The 14483-nt window shown below is 35.2% G+C and overlaps 1 long non-coding RNA gene and 1 pseudogene across 1 annotated transcript in view; one reads left to right on the top strand and one right to left on the bottom strand.

Moving 5' to 3' along the window:
- Nucleotides 1-1582: 1582 nt before the first annotated feature.
- Nucleotides 1583-5927, bottom strand: LOC100731551 (pre-mRNA-splicing regulator WTAP-like; annotated as a pseudogene).
- A 779-nt stretch (nucleotides 5928-6706) lies between these two features.
- Nucleotides 6707-14483, top strand: part of LOC134477562 (uncharacterized) — a 113598-nt gene continuing 105821 nt past the window's right edge. The window contains exon 1 of the long non-coding RNA XR_010049576.1: nucleotides 6707-7100. This is a non-coding gene — a long non-coding RNA (uncharacterized LOC134477562). The remainder of the gene's footprint in view (nucleotides 7101-14483) is intronic.

Genomic DNA, 14483 nt, shown 5'->3' on the forward strand with positions numbered 1-14483 from the left:
TTTCTGATACGCTCCACAGGTAGAGACTGTGTAATAATACAATGGCGAAAACAGTAGATGTAAGCATCAATTATTTTTTATTATGAGTCATTAATATTTTTTTTTGTTTGGCCAGATTATTTTCCTGTCTGAGACTCAGTTTTCCCATAATGTTATATGATCTCTTCAAACTCAGCATGGGGTATGTTTTGTTTGCCATTGTATTTCCTACATATAATACAAGCACTAGCAATAGTAGGTCCTCAATAAATATTTGATGGATGTTCATAATTTTTTCCTTTCCATTTTTAATTCTTTCATCTCTCTTCCATTATTTTACATACTGGTTCCTGTTGATATACATTAAGTTCTTTCCATATATTGCGCATTATTTGTAAAGCTGTTATGAACATTTGTTTCTCTTTGCATGGATAAAAATTTTCCATGAACAGGGGTAAATGTATAGGACTAGAATCATCTGGTCAAGATTTTGTTTAATTTTATAAGAAAATGCTAGCAATATTCCAAATGGATGCTTTTATGGTTCTGTGTATACACGAGGTGTTTACCAAATTATTTTTATCATTTTTATGCATTTATTGTTATATCATTGGACTGTATTTACAAAATCTGGATGAAACTTTGTTGGATATGTGCTTTGCTATGCTTTGCCTCAATCTGTGGAGTATTTTAAAATGTTTAAACTTTTTTTTCTTTTTGAGACAGGGTCTCACTATGCAGTTTAGGCTGGTCTTGAGCATACTTTGTAGCCCAGGCTGGTCTTGAACTCACAGCAGTCCTTCTGTCTCAGCTCCTAAATGCTGGGATTACAGGCCTATGCCACCATACTCAGCTACTTAATGGTATTTTTTGATAAAAATAAAATTAAAGAAGGGCAAATTGTCCATCCTTTTTAATGCATATTAAAGTCTTATGTGTTAAGAAATCTAATCTTTCTAAATACCATAGTTCTCATTTATATTAAAGGTCGCTCTCATTTTTTTTTTTTTTTTTTACTTCAAGGCACATTTAATTTAGTGTCAGTAGTGTTAACACAAAAGGCCAAAGTACAGTGAAAGAACATATTCCTTCATTAACACCAACGGCAATGCTATTTTAACACATGCCTGTTGAATGGGACTAGTGTTTCATAAAGTTAACTACTGAAAAAAAAATATTGCAGAGTTTCATCACAGCCAATAGCCTTATACAATGTCATTGTGAAATGCATGTTTATAATACTTCCAGTAGTTTAAGCCTGAAATTTGATATGACTCCTTCGTGTTTGTATAGTCCTTAGTTAAAATTAAGTTTTTGCCAACCATTCAAAGAACAAACCATTGATTAAAATCGTATTCATTTAGGTTCTGTTAACAGACTCCTACATTAAATGATTAAATATATGTACTACTTTACCAACATCTGTTATTTCTTTCATGACTATTAAAATTGGTTCTTAGCAATAAACCCGTTAAAGGCAAAATTCGCCTCATTTGAGTCTTGACCCAGAAGTTCAATGCCCATGAAATTCACAGTCTTATTGGCAAAACTGATACACAGTGTCTCTAAGTCACTATGCTCAAGATTAAGAGCAATGTGTATTCCTTTTTTACACTTAACTGGAATTTCCATGTTCAATTCATGATTTGAAATCTCTAGGTTTTCAATCTTCCAACTGTCTGAAGACACAGTATGCCATAGACTAAAGACTTCTGTCTCTCCCTCTATTTTCTTCAAACAGAAACTTTCCTCAAGAGTTCACATATTCCATAATGGAAATTTTTCGAAGGTGGCTTCTTGTTTGGAGTAGTCCGATGGCATCAGGTTTTGAAGCAAGCAGTAGAGAAAAAAAAAAAACAAACAAACAAAAAAACAAAAAACAAAAAACAAAAACAACAACAACAACAACAAAAAAAACTGAAACACAAGTTTCATCTGATAAGTTTTACATTAACTGTTACAAGCTGGATAGTATAAAAATGTGGCTTTTTTTTAATTCTCAAAATGTCTGAGTCTTAGTGTGGAAAGGAGTATTTGGCTGTCCCACACAGCTTTCTCATAGTGGGACAGTCAGGGAGGTCTTAATGGAGGAGGAGGATTTGTTTACCTATCAGACATAAACTTCCAGGCACTCAGTTCATTTGGGGCTTGCTCTGGTTTGTCTTTAGTTAGTTTGTTCCAGTTCACCTTTCATCTTTAGCAAAAACAAGTTGATTACTGGGTCTGCCACTGTTGACCTCAGATGGGCAGCACTCGGCTGGTGGGCTTGCTTGAGGTACTAGATTTGATCAGAATATTCTAGCATCTCTTCTTCCTTGGTTGCCAGCATCATTACTAGAATGTTTTCCCTGCAGACTCTTGTTGCTTTGGCTTTTCTTCAGACTACTTTACAGTTACACTGAGTTAAGATCTGTGTACTTGCCCACCACAGCTTGAACATATGCTTCACACTGTTTCCATCTTTGAATTAACTCATTTCACGCCATAACTTTGGAGTCCGTTCCACTCAGTCAAACCTTTTTGGAAAGAGGTTCTTCGCTGGTCGTTTTGTATCCTCTGCTGCCTGCCTGGTCACTGGGCACCGCTAGTCACATAGGCTGAAGCCGCACTGCCACCCCAAATCATTTTCATAAGGGAAAGTAACTCCTTCTCTCATAGCAAAGTAATAATAACAAAACCCTCGTGACTTCTTCAAGATTCAGTTTCCAAAAAAGTATTGGAGACTCAGTATCTGTTTCAAGCTCTTTAGTGTGTCTGTTAGACTGACACTTGCTTCTCTTCTTATTCTTAGCCTGCACTGGTACTAAACATCTGATAATCTCCTTGCATATAAATTGACAATATGGTTCTAGGGAAGTTTTTATCCAATTAAACTCAGGTTGTTTTTTTCTGGAGCTCCAGATGTTTCTGAACTCCTCAAGCCCTCATTTAGAGATAATTTTTTCCCCTCCAAATTGGCAAGGCATGGATTTTTCTAATTTAACTCTTTGAAGGTGAAACTGGCTGTGTAGAACTCTGAAGAAAGCCAGAGAGACCTAGGCTCCTGACATGGGTTGAATCTGATGAGAACCACTGAGCAAAGATGTATTAGTCAGACAAATATTAGTTAAACCACCATTGGTCCTTTAGAGGTCAATACAGAGTACCAGGGATTAAATGTGTATTTAGATTTGTGGTCAAAGTATGGAAGTGAGAGCTTGAGGTCCAGTAACTTGACAGAGATTAATTTTATCTCATATAATGTTAAGGACATAATAACAATAAACAAATTATGGAAATATGTGACTAAAAACACACACCATGCCCGTTTTCTGGGTGGACCAGATTCAAAGACAAAGAAAATCAATTCTACTAGATGCTAGAATTGAAGTTCTGGTTCATTGAAGAAAACATTAAAGTATTTTGAAGATAGTGACTAAGAAAGTCTCTTTCTTAGAGATAAAAAGGCCCTCTTTTGTGTGACTTGAACAATGTGACTTTTAAATTTATTTTTGGTCTCTCTTGTTAAGTGATAAGAAACCATTGACCAAAAAAATGGCATGGTTTATGAAAAAGGAGCCAATGTCTATGGATAATTTTAATTCTGACCTCAGAATCTTTATAGATAATCAATAGTTTAATTCAACTCATATTGAAATTACATTAGTGTTTGAAGCCTTCGCTCCAGCAATACATGAAAAAGTAGGGAAGGCCATTCATTTGCTTGGGATGTGCTGTCCTTGTTGCTGACCCAAGTGGTCAAGAGTAATCAGACACTTGATGATTCATTCTCATTCAGGCTCTCTCTCTCTTCCTTTATTTCTCTTTTCTTTTAAAATCCATGACTTATATATGATCCTGGGAATGCTTCTGCTCTGTGTCTTTTGATTTTTCTGTTAAAGTAAGATTTATGTGGGTAATGTGACTAGATTCATTTAAGTGTGTTAACTTGAATCTAAGGATTACATTGCTATGAACATGTAGTTGAAATTATTTATTAGTACTTGATGATAACTAATTGATTTAGAATAAAGGAAATAAACTGAAACTCAATTCTGAAATATTAAATGTGGTCTTGAAAGAGAACTCTCTGTCTTTCTACTTGATTACTGGTGAACAGCGTTATGCTTGGTCAGGAAGTCACAACTCTCGTAAAACTTTATTAGTGTTGCAAGATCATTAACAGGAAGCAGAGGGGGAAAAGAAGTAAATATAAAGTGTCAGTTTCAGAGAGTCAGAGACAAGTTCATTGAGCTGTAAATTAAATCAAATGCCACAGAATATGCAGATTGTAAAAATGTCCATTCTTTGCAAAGCTGTTAAACTTTAAAAGGTCTTTTCTATTAAAATGACTGAGATGAGTATGGTGTCATGTTGTCAGGGTGAGGGCTTGCATAACATTTGGAGGCCTCAGAATAGGAAGGTAGGTGGGAATAGTTTTTGTCTATGAAAGATCCACAGGCAATGAATATTTGCTCAACCTGACAATTACATATTTTATCTCCTTGTTTTCTTTTTAAATACTTGTATATTGTGTGAGAAACTAAAAATTTAAACAAGATCCAAAATTCATAATAGATATTGTAAAACAGGAAGTAATTGTTCAAAGGGAAAGGTGAATTGAAGGAGTGGACGGAAAGGAAAATAAAAAATAATGAGAAAAAAAAGAACAAAACTGAAGCAAAGCTTTGTCAATAAGGAGGGGAAGAGAGAATGAGGAGGGAGAGTGGAATGGAAGCAAAAGAGCAACTAAAATATATCATCTACAAGTACAAATTCCTGACGATGAATATGACCATGAAGCATATCTAAATTGTACCAATAAATGTGCATGAAGAATATGATCATTGTACTTATCTGAATTGCATCAATAAATTTAATTATTAAAAGAATAAATCCTTGCACATGTTACTGAACACTTGAGGTTTTTTTCAATATGTATTTAGTTTCCCATTTTCTAATTTTGTTGTCTTTAAATATGACTCTAGTTTTATATCATGAGTAAATATATTAACAAAAACATATTCACGGCCTCAGATAGAAGCATCTCATGGATCTGTATTCTAATTATTGTTATTGGAGAAACAAGGCATAATGCTTGCCTGGTATGATCTATAGTGGGACATTTTCCTCAAACCTGTGTGTGTGTGTGTGTGTGTGTGTGTGTGTGTGTGTGTGGCTGCAGAATGGTCAAAGTTGGTAAATATCTACCACATATATAACTCCTTGCTCAATCCAAAATATATACTTTTCTTGTAATGGGAAAAAGGGAAGGAAAGGGAGAGAGACAGAGAGACAGAGAGACAGAGAGACAGAGAGAGAGAGACAGAGACAGAGAGAGAGTGACAGAGAACAATAAAACAATCTAATAGATAAAACTGCAATAGATCCCCCAAAACATTCTCACCAAATACTATGTGATTATTTCTCCTACAAGCCTAAGCAAGATCATATCCTTTGCAAAGGAAAATAGTGTAATAAATCAGATATTTTATCAAGGAATTTGAATAACATCCACTTTACTTATAATGTATAGATCTTTCAATTCACAGATTAAATTCCCACATATATTGTCTAATTAGGGTGTAACATGAGACTATAAAAGTGGAAACACATACTAGCACATATAATTCCAAAAGAAAAGGCTTGTAGTAGTTAAATGACTTTGTATGACTACAAAGCCATATTTGACATTTTTATCATTTTTTTCCATTTTCAACTCAAGGTTCTGTTTCTTCTACTTTCAATTCTATAGTTGGTGGTTTTAGTCAAATTTGTTGTTTTGTCCATGTGCAATAGTAAATAAGTGACAGTTCACATCCCCAAAATGTAATTAGTTGGTTCCAGTGTAACTGTATTGGTGTATACCCAATCATTATTATGGTACTATAGATTATGTTCAAATATGGTATTGATATTTTAACAATAAATTGTATGCAAATACTAGGTATTGGAATCAGGTGCCCCATTTTGTCAAAAATTTTTAGAACTGGATAAACTCATTATATTAATGATGTGTAAGTGTGTGTAAGTATAAAAGGTTGGAAGAGACAAAAACCCCCAGTTTTGTGTTTATTGCACCAGGAACAATTCCTACCTTGGCCAGATTACAGCATTTGTGTATATTTTCTAGAGTTACAGATGGAACATTATATGCTCTTACTAACTGCTCCTCACTTTATGCCATTTTATAGAAAATCAATTTTATAAGCCTGTATGACAGTGATGTACATATTTTAGATGTGTCTTGGATATTTTTGGTATTATCTGTGAAGCCCATTCCTCAGTTGGACTAATTAATTTCTCTATATTTTTGTTTCTGAGGCCGTTCTGCCAGTATATGGGAGTGGTTAATGTCTATTAACACAGAACCTAGGAAAAGCCCAAAGAGATCACTTAGAATTCCCTCACTTCTCTACATTTTATTTGTGTAGCAACTAATTTGCTCGTAATGGTCAGGACCACTCATCTTTGCTAGCAGGACCATTCATCTTTGCCAATGTGTTTGTATTGTAGTCTAAGAGAATGGCAAGTCTAAGATATCTACATGTCAATCTCAGTTCCAATTCAGAAGAATCATTTTTATGCTCTTCTCATAGAAGCATTCCTCAGTTCATCTAAAATTAGCTAAACTAAAACAGCTAAACTGGTATGGTATTCCACTGACTGATTGTTAACATGAGTGGAAATAACCAGCTGACTGAGTGAGCACGGTTGCCTGAACAGTGTAAACACAGTACAGCTGGGAAGGATTTCAGGCACCTGATCTGCCTCGAATGAGTTTCGCTGTGGCTGCCTTACTTTGGGAGAGTTTCAGTGGTTTTTCTTGGAAGGAACTTTGGCCGAGTTTTCTTTGAGGGAGAATCAATCCTTGTCTTCATCTTGGACCTGGGCTCCTGGCTTCCAGTGCAGATCTCTCAGCCTTTGGCTCTGATCCTTGAGCCTTTTGGCACAGATACTTCAGCTTCTGGCACTGGCCCGGGGCCTTTCTGTTGCAAATCATTTAATCTCTCATTGTGTATCCTTTGGCCTCCTGATACCAACTTCCATGAGGTGTTTCTGTGTGCTCCAAGCCCTAGACTGGAATCTTTTCATGCTCAAGGCATGGACCAACCTCTCACATTCTTCTACATCTAACTCAGGTAAGCACAAAGACACTGAGTATGGTGGTATATACTTGAAATCAAATTGCTTTGGGAGACCAAGGCAGGGAGATTGCAAGTTGAACCCAGTTTAGGCAATTTGGTGACTTAGTGAAACCCCATCTGAAAAAATAGGAGAATGTGGCTCTGTGAAAAGGCCCAGGGTTTGGGGCTGGGGATTTGCTCAGTGGCATAAGCTTCTGCCTTGCAGGGAGGCAGTCATCAGTTTGATCCCTGATACTGATAAAAAAAAAAAAAAAAAAAAAAAAAAAAAAAAAAAAAAAAAGGCCCAGGGTTCAATCCCGTTTCCAATTATTGTTAAAAACAAAAGTTTAAAAATGGTTTGGAGGAAAAGTGGGCCCTAAGATACAATTGGTAAAAAGCCTCTTTCACTTTCATTCTTTTGCTTTAAGATCCAATCATGTGCACTTGTACATATTCAGTAAAAAATGCCACAAATATGTACTCAATTCTAAAATAGGCCTCTCAAAAATCTTCCAAATATTAAGTCTGTTGTCCCTAAATGATATATAGTTGATAGTTAGTGAATCACGTGGCACACAATGCTTCATTTTCCCCTAATTGAACAGTACCATGAATTAATTGGTAAGAGGTGACTGCAGAATTTCATGAAATATTCTTTAAAGTCAGATGGACTGAGTCAGCCTATGCCAGTCCTTCAATCCTAACTGCTTAATTCTCTGGTGATATGGTGGTACATATGCAAGCGAAAATTTAATGGAAAGAGAGAAAGGAGTGCCAGGGCCAGAGACAGTCAGAGACTACAAGTTCTGACCTGTAACATTTCCTAATCTCTGTGGTGTAACCATCACTACTGTGGCTGACTGTAAAGATACTGAAGGAATGTCACTAAATACAGAAATTAGAACAACCTTAATCAATACATTGTACTGTTTTAGTAGAATAAATAAGACTGTATTTATAATAGAAAGAAATTTATGATCTAAACTATTTTTGAGGCTGAGAAGCCCAACGTCTCATAATAATGTTGAGAAGAACCTTCTTATTACCTCATTCCTATAGCAAGAGGCACCCTGTGTGGAAAGACAAAGAGAAGTTAATTAGAAAAAATGGTAACTTGGGAGAAATCATCCCTGAGACAAGAGATTAGTCTGTTCCTGATGGTGAAGTGGTGACCTGACACCTCTAAAGATCTCACTTCTCCACACTGCTAGAATGGCAGTTAGTCACTTGACATGAATTCAGAGCAGACAACTGTTGAAGGTATGCATTAATCAGATCTGGTGAGCCAGTGAGAAGGAGCCCTGGCAGACTTTTGCCTTTTTTCTAGATATCTTGAACCTAAATGTGATCCTATAAAAATTTTAACAAATGAGATTTTGGCAGAAGTTCCTGAGGAGCAAATTCTTTTATTTTGCATTAAAGAAAAATCCTTGCAAAGAGAAACTATTTTAAACAGAATGACAAGAATTGAAGCTGAATTGGTAAAATGATAGCGCTGAACTACAGATGATATTTGATTCCTATTAGATTTGTGGAATGGCTGCAGTAGAATTGGCAGCTTGAATTTTAGATTTTTGTTGTATGATACAAGTAATTTTTTCTTTAAATCTTTTTTTGATATTTTTTGGGGTTGGACAGCTTAATTATTAGTAATTATACAGTAATGATTACTACCAGTCATATAGTTATTTTTATCAGAAATTTATACATCTACAAATGGTTCCAGTAGAAACTTGAATGAAAGAAAACTGCAATAAATGCAAATCCAGAATAAGTGACATTCTAGTGATTCCAAATTGCATTTCCTGGGCATGAAAAAAGAGATTAAACAGAGTCCAACTGACAGACCATATGTAAATGGGTTTTGTACTTAGATGTGGCACCTGTGACAAAAGTAATTGTTAATTCCAATTCTTCATACCCTCTAACAATATTATGCATCCTCAGTTTTCCCCTAGCCCTTTGGAGAGAGGGAGAATACTTCCTTACCTTTTAATTTTGGTTTTGGCCATGCTCTTTTTTGTGACAATGATGTGTTAGCAGTGATGATTTTGGCACACAGTAAATTGTGGCTGCAAAGGTTAGCGTGACCTTCTTACATTGATTTTTAATGCATAAAGAATGCCCCTTATTTAGCCACTAGGCTAGAAAATGGAAGACAGAACAAATATGAACTCAGGTTTTAGCTTTGTAAAATTCCATAGCTAAGTCAGTTAAAACAGTGGAAACTTAATTAACCTACACATAAATTAGTAAAAGTTAATGCTATTTTGTGTCCCTGAGATCTGTAGTTTATTGCTACATTTCCATGGCCAGCTATGGGCATGGGGGGATTCTTATTGTTAATTTAGTGAAGATTACATGTCAGATTTTTGCTCTCCAGGATATTCCATTGATTTAAAACTCATGATCCATTTAACCAAAACATTTTGTTCAATCAGTGGCATATTAGGGAAGAAAATCACTTAATTGTATCACATGGATCATTTTATTTACCAAATAAAACTTCCAAACTTTCACAATGATTATTCTTTCAAGAATATTCATATGGAATTCATATTTGATCACATTTGAATCTATCCTGAGAGGTTCTCCCACATACTTAAACTCAACATCTTTGTCATTAGACCTGAAGGATTCTAAGTAGGATAGATTGTACAGAGAAGTATTACCAGAAGTTTCACTTTCACCAAGAGCCTTTAGGTGGGACAATACAGTAATAAAATCTAGAACTCTAATTTCATTTTTGCTAGGACATTATGCAAAGTGATCTGTGTGCTTGATTCTTTTTGTGTCTCAGGTAAATTGTAACTGGAAATGATAGACACATTAGACACATAGATGTTTACTAGATTGTGATAGCAAGTGGAAGGAAACCTGATGGTCATGTAAGTGCTTGTTCTTAAAAGAAGAAGGTATGATGTTAGGCCTAGAGACAATATGTGATGCAGTTAGTGATAAAGCTTAATTTAGCATTCTTGTATTTTAGCTATATGATCAAGTACTATACAGACTATGATAGCTAGCTCACCACAGTAATTTAGTATGCTATAATCAGGAATTTAGTCTCTACAATTGAGTATTAATCTAATATATTTTTCTCTGTATGTAGACTTTCTAAAGATAATTTAACTTGAAAACCTGAGAGGCCTTCCTGCAACTCTCCTAAAGACACGTGACATAAAATTCAGATTATTTTAAATTCCTGGAGATATTCCTAACATTATAGGGTCCTCTGAATTACAAGGGACAAATCCTCAAGCTGCTTGGGTTGCAATGTGAAGAAGTGAAGACCTTTGGCTTTGAGGGTCCCTGCAAGCTTAACTACGATGCTAGACTAGTGAAACAGTCGTGTGTGTCATGTGTTTCCTCTAAAATCCAGGGATTCACTAAGTGTAGTTCCACTTTCTTAGCCATAAACTATGTAAATAAATTCTAGTCTAAATTATTGGATATGCAGCAAAACTTATCCAAAAAAGGCATATTTTTAAATTTTCATAGGATTAGCCTGTGATAACTGGTACCTTATTGGTTTCCAGGTTTTGTCAGTATGATACTAATTAGTGTAATATACCGGCATAATGACTGTTGTGCGTATTGCATGAAGCAAGATTCCTGTAGCTAAAATCATTATTCAATTCAGAATGTAAATACTCTTGGACCAGGAGAGAAGGTATATGGTGTTACAACTGTATACAATCAAACTATATATAGTTTTCTGTTAGTTGGAGAAAGTGAATTAAAGACAAAGCAAAGCAGAGGAAATCAATAAAAATATACTTATTTTTCGTGATTTAATACTGTGATTTCAATTACAAGTCATTCATGCAGAGCACATATAAATGGTTGTAAAAATTAGAATTAATCTTTGTTTCACCTGGTGCATATTTATTATTAATAACCAAGATTTGATTTTCTTCTGGTTTGTTCAAATTAGAAAGTTATATTCATTAATGATGGGAACCAATAACTCTGTACTTCTTTGGTGTTTTTGTTGTTTTGTTTTAATTATTTTCAGCAATACCAGCCATTTATATAATGAGTGTTTCAGTGCATGTGCTTTGTTTTTCTAATTTGGTTGGAAGGAATAAGAAGAATCAAAGTTGTGAAACAAAAATTGTTGTGGATATATCTCCTAACCGTATGTTCATTACCAGGAGAAATAACTGTGGATAACTATTAGATGTGTATGATAGGCAGAATGGTGTTTCTCTAAAGGTAGTCACCTCCTAAACTTCAGAAGCAGTCAGTATTCATGTACCTTAATGCAAAAATACTTTCCAGATCCAGTCTATTTAAGGATATCAAAATGGGGAGATTTTCCTGAATTAACCAGATAATCTTGATAATATTACAAGGGTCTTTATAAAACAGATGAAAGATTAGTCTGAGTCAGACACAAGATGGTGTGTTGCCCTGGATGGAAGCAAGAGAAGAGAAAGAATAAGATTGAAACATAGTATGCTCCTGTTTTTGAAAATGAAGGAAGAGCACCCGAGACAAAATATATAGGCAGTGTCTGTGTGGGCCTATGTGGCTTGTTAACAACTTGGTGTTTCAGATGGGGAACACAGGCGTTAGGTGTTCTCCTGTGGCTGATAGGCAGAAAAATACTTGAAAGAAAAGTTATTACTTTGGAAGATGAACAGTATATTCTTAGCAATGTGGTTATATTAATAGGAATGACAAAGGGGCTGTGATCTGTGCAGCCATTCAGTTTGGAGCATTGCACAGTATCCTGGTGCAGACAAGTCATGCTTTCCAAGTTTTGAGATTACCAACATCTAAGAGATTAAAAGTATTTGAATCCTGAGTGGAACACAAATGGAAAAAAATTGTGAAAAATGTAATTTTTCAGAGACTGAAAAATAAGTCAAATTTTTAGAAGATTATATTGTAGGAACAGAATATATAAGTTCTGATATTTTACAAGTGTTTGGTTTAAATATAAATGAAATGATGGAATGATATTGCCAAATACTAAAAAAGTATATCATTTTTTATTAAGTTTATTAATACAATTTAGGTATACATATTGATCACATTCATCATAGTGAATTTGCATCTGCACATGGTATATTTTGATACTTCTTTTGTTTTCTCATTCTACTCCTCTCCCTTCAACCCTCTTACTTACAAATTTATTTGACAGAAAAGAAAAAGGATAACATTCTGACATTAAAATGATTTTAACAGAAGCCTGAGTTACTATCATTGTTGTATAATACATGAACCTAGGCTTACTATGCTAACAAAACACGGACACTTTGTGTTAAACGTGGAGTTCCTAGTGGTAACGGAAAGAAAATATATTCAAATGTTATAGTACTGCAGTCAACCCAATGACATTCAAACACTGTTGGTGACAGAAATGCTTTGTTTGGACCAAATATAGTCTTTCTCATGAACAATGTAAATTCTGGCTCCCAAAGATTGGGGAGCAAGATTGAGTCATTCCTCCAGTGTGGGCTCTTCTCCTGGCACATACCAGGGAGGGCTGGTGCCTGCTGCACACTGTCTGCTTCCTGACCACATGACTGGGTGTGGAGCAGGCCTTAAACATTTATGTTTACCTCAGTAATTTCCTAACACCAGGAAAGGGCAGTACAATTCGAATGGAAATCTAATTCATTCAGCAACATTTTTAGGGAGGCATTCTTCTTCCATGATAGTGTGTTTAGCTGCATAAAAATGAAGCAGTGCTAAAAAGAATTACCTCCACTCCTACACAACCACTTATTTTGAGTTCCTGAGGAGGATTACTTTTCCAGAAATAGAAAAATTAAGATATATTTCAAAAATCTTAGCTAATGTCATTGTACAATACTTAAATCTTAAGTTCGTCAAGCATCATTGATAGTGGCTACATGTAAGCTATCTAGCGTATGTGATGCTCATCACATATTGAACAAATATTCTGGACTACTTGAGAGGAAGATGTTGATTTTTTAAGTAATAGGGTATGTTTTTTGTTTTTGTCATTTGTGCTGTGCTGAATACAAGAAATACTGAGCAGTTGTCTTGGTCACCATGCTATAGGGAAAGCCGGGTCATTGCCTCACATAGGTAACCATTTACAAAACAATGACATTGTCAGTCTTAGATTAAATGAAAAGGAATTATCAGATACTCATACTTGAAGAAGATGATGCAAAGACAGTGAGGGAGTATTTCAGAGTCTGTATTCATCTTCACCCTTTTGTTGGAGTGTGGATTTGGCAGGAAACCACAGGACTGAGATCAAACAGTAGAATTTTCTGTTGAATGTGGAAAAAGTATTGCAAACAAGATTGAGAAATAGGTTTTCAAGGTGCTAGACAACCTAATGACATCATTTAATAAACCATCCTTAAGCACTTCTGAATCTAAACTTCAGAAGTGGACTAACAGGGTTTCTATCACAGTTTCCTTTTAATAACTAGAGAATTACTAATATTTATTGACTACTTACTATACTTTAGACACTGTTAACACATACTTTATGAATTATTTTTGTTCAGTGTTTTATTGTCAGTTCTTTGAGATTTCCAGGGCATGAATTTTAACTATAGTGGGTGTGAGTGTAAGGAAACTGTGATCCCCTGGCCCTGTTTAGACTACTTATACTCTCCTGTGGTTGATGCTTTTATTTCAATCTTACAAATAAGGTAGGAGTCAGAGTCATGCAAGTACTTGTTCTGGGTCATACTGTGACATATTTCCACCTGTGTCTTGGTATTTAAGAGGGTTTTAGCACTCAGGATTTTGTTTTCATCCAAATGTGCAGTGATGATTGTCATTAAAACATCTCCCTCCTCCACAACCCTTGAAAAGTATGCATCACTTGAGTAGCACATAGTCAGTAATAAATACACAGGAATCAGGGTGCGACTCTCGCAATAGAAAGAAAGGAGCAAGCCAGGAAAAGGTCCTTTTCTAGTGCCCTTCAGGAGAAAACCATTAAATTCTATTGAGTAGTGATGCAGTCATCCATCTGTGGGGGCTAAATTGTTCTGAGCATATTTAGCCTCAAAAATTTCTCTTCAGCCCTTCTTCTTGCTAAACAACTAAATTGTGTTTTTGCCATTTGACCCAAGCCTCCCTGTTTCCTGTATCTTTCTCACCTTTGCTGCAAATTGTCTAGAGCCTGATTTTAAATCTCCAAATCAGATCTTCACTTTATCGCTGTTCAGGAGATTAAAAAGGGAACCTCCAGGCGGCAGTTAATAAGTAATTGTTTATTTAGCCATCATGTCAAGAGAGAAGTTCACAATCAATTCTCCAGAGGTCGACTTGAGAATTCACTTAAATACTATTCTTTAGCCTAAAACATAACTGCCAAGTCATTTCCTGAGCTTGAATAAAGTTACAGTAACAATTGTTTAATTTCTGTAATTAAATTGAATCTACACTTCAGAA

Source organism: Cavia porcellus, unplaced genomic scaffold, assembly GCF_034190915.1.
Source record: "Cavia porcellus strain 051 isolate PalLab524CR breed Dunkin Hartley unplaced genomic scaffold, mCavPor4.1 scaffold_9, whole genome shotgun sequence".
Classification (NCBI taxonomy): domain Eukaryota; kingdom Metazoa; phylum Chordata; class Mammalia; order Rodentia; family Caviidae; genus Cavia; species Cavia porcellus.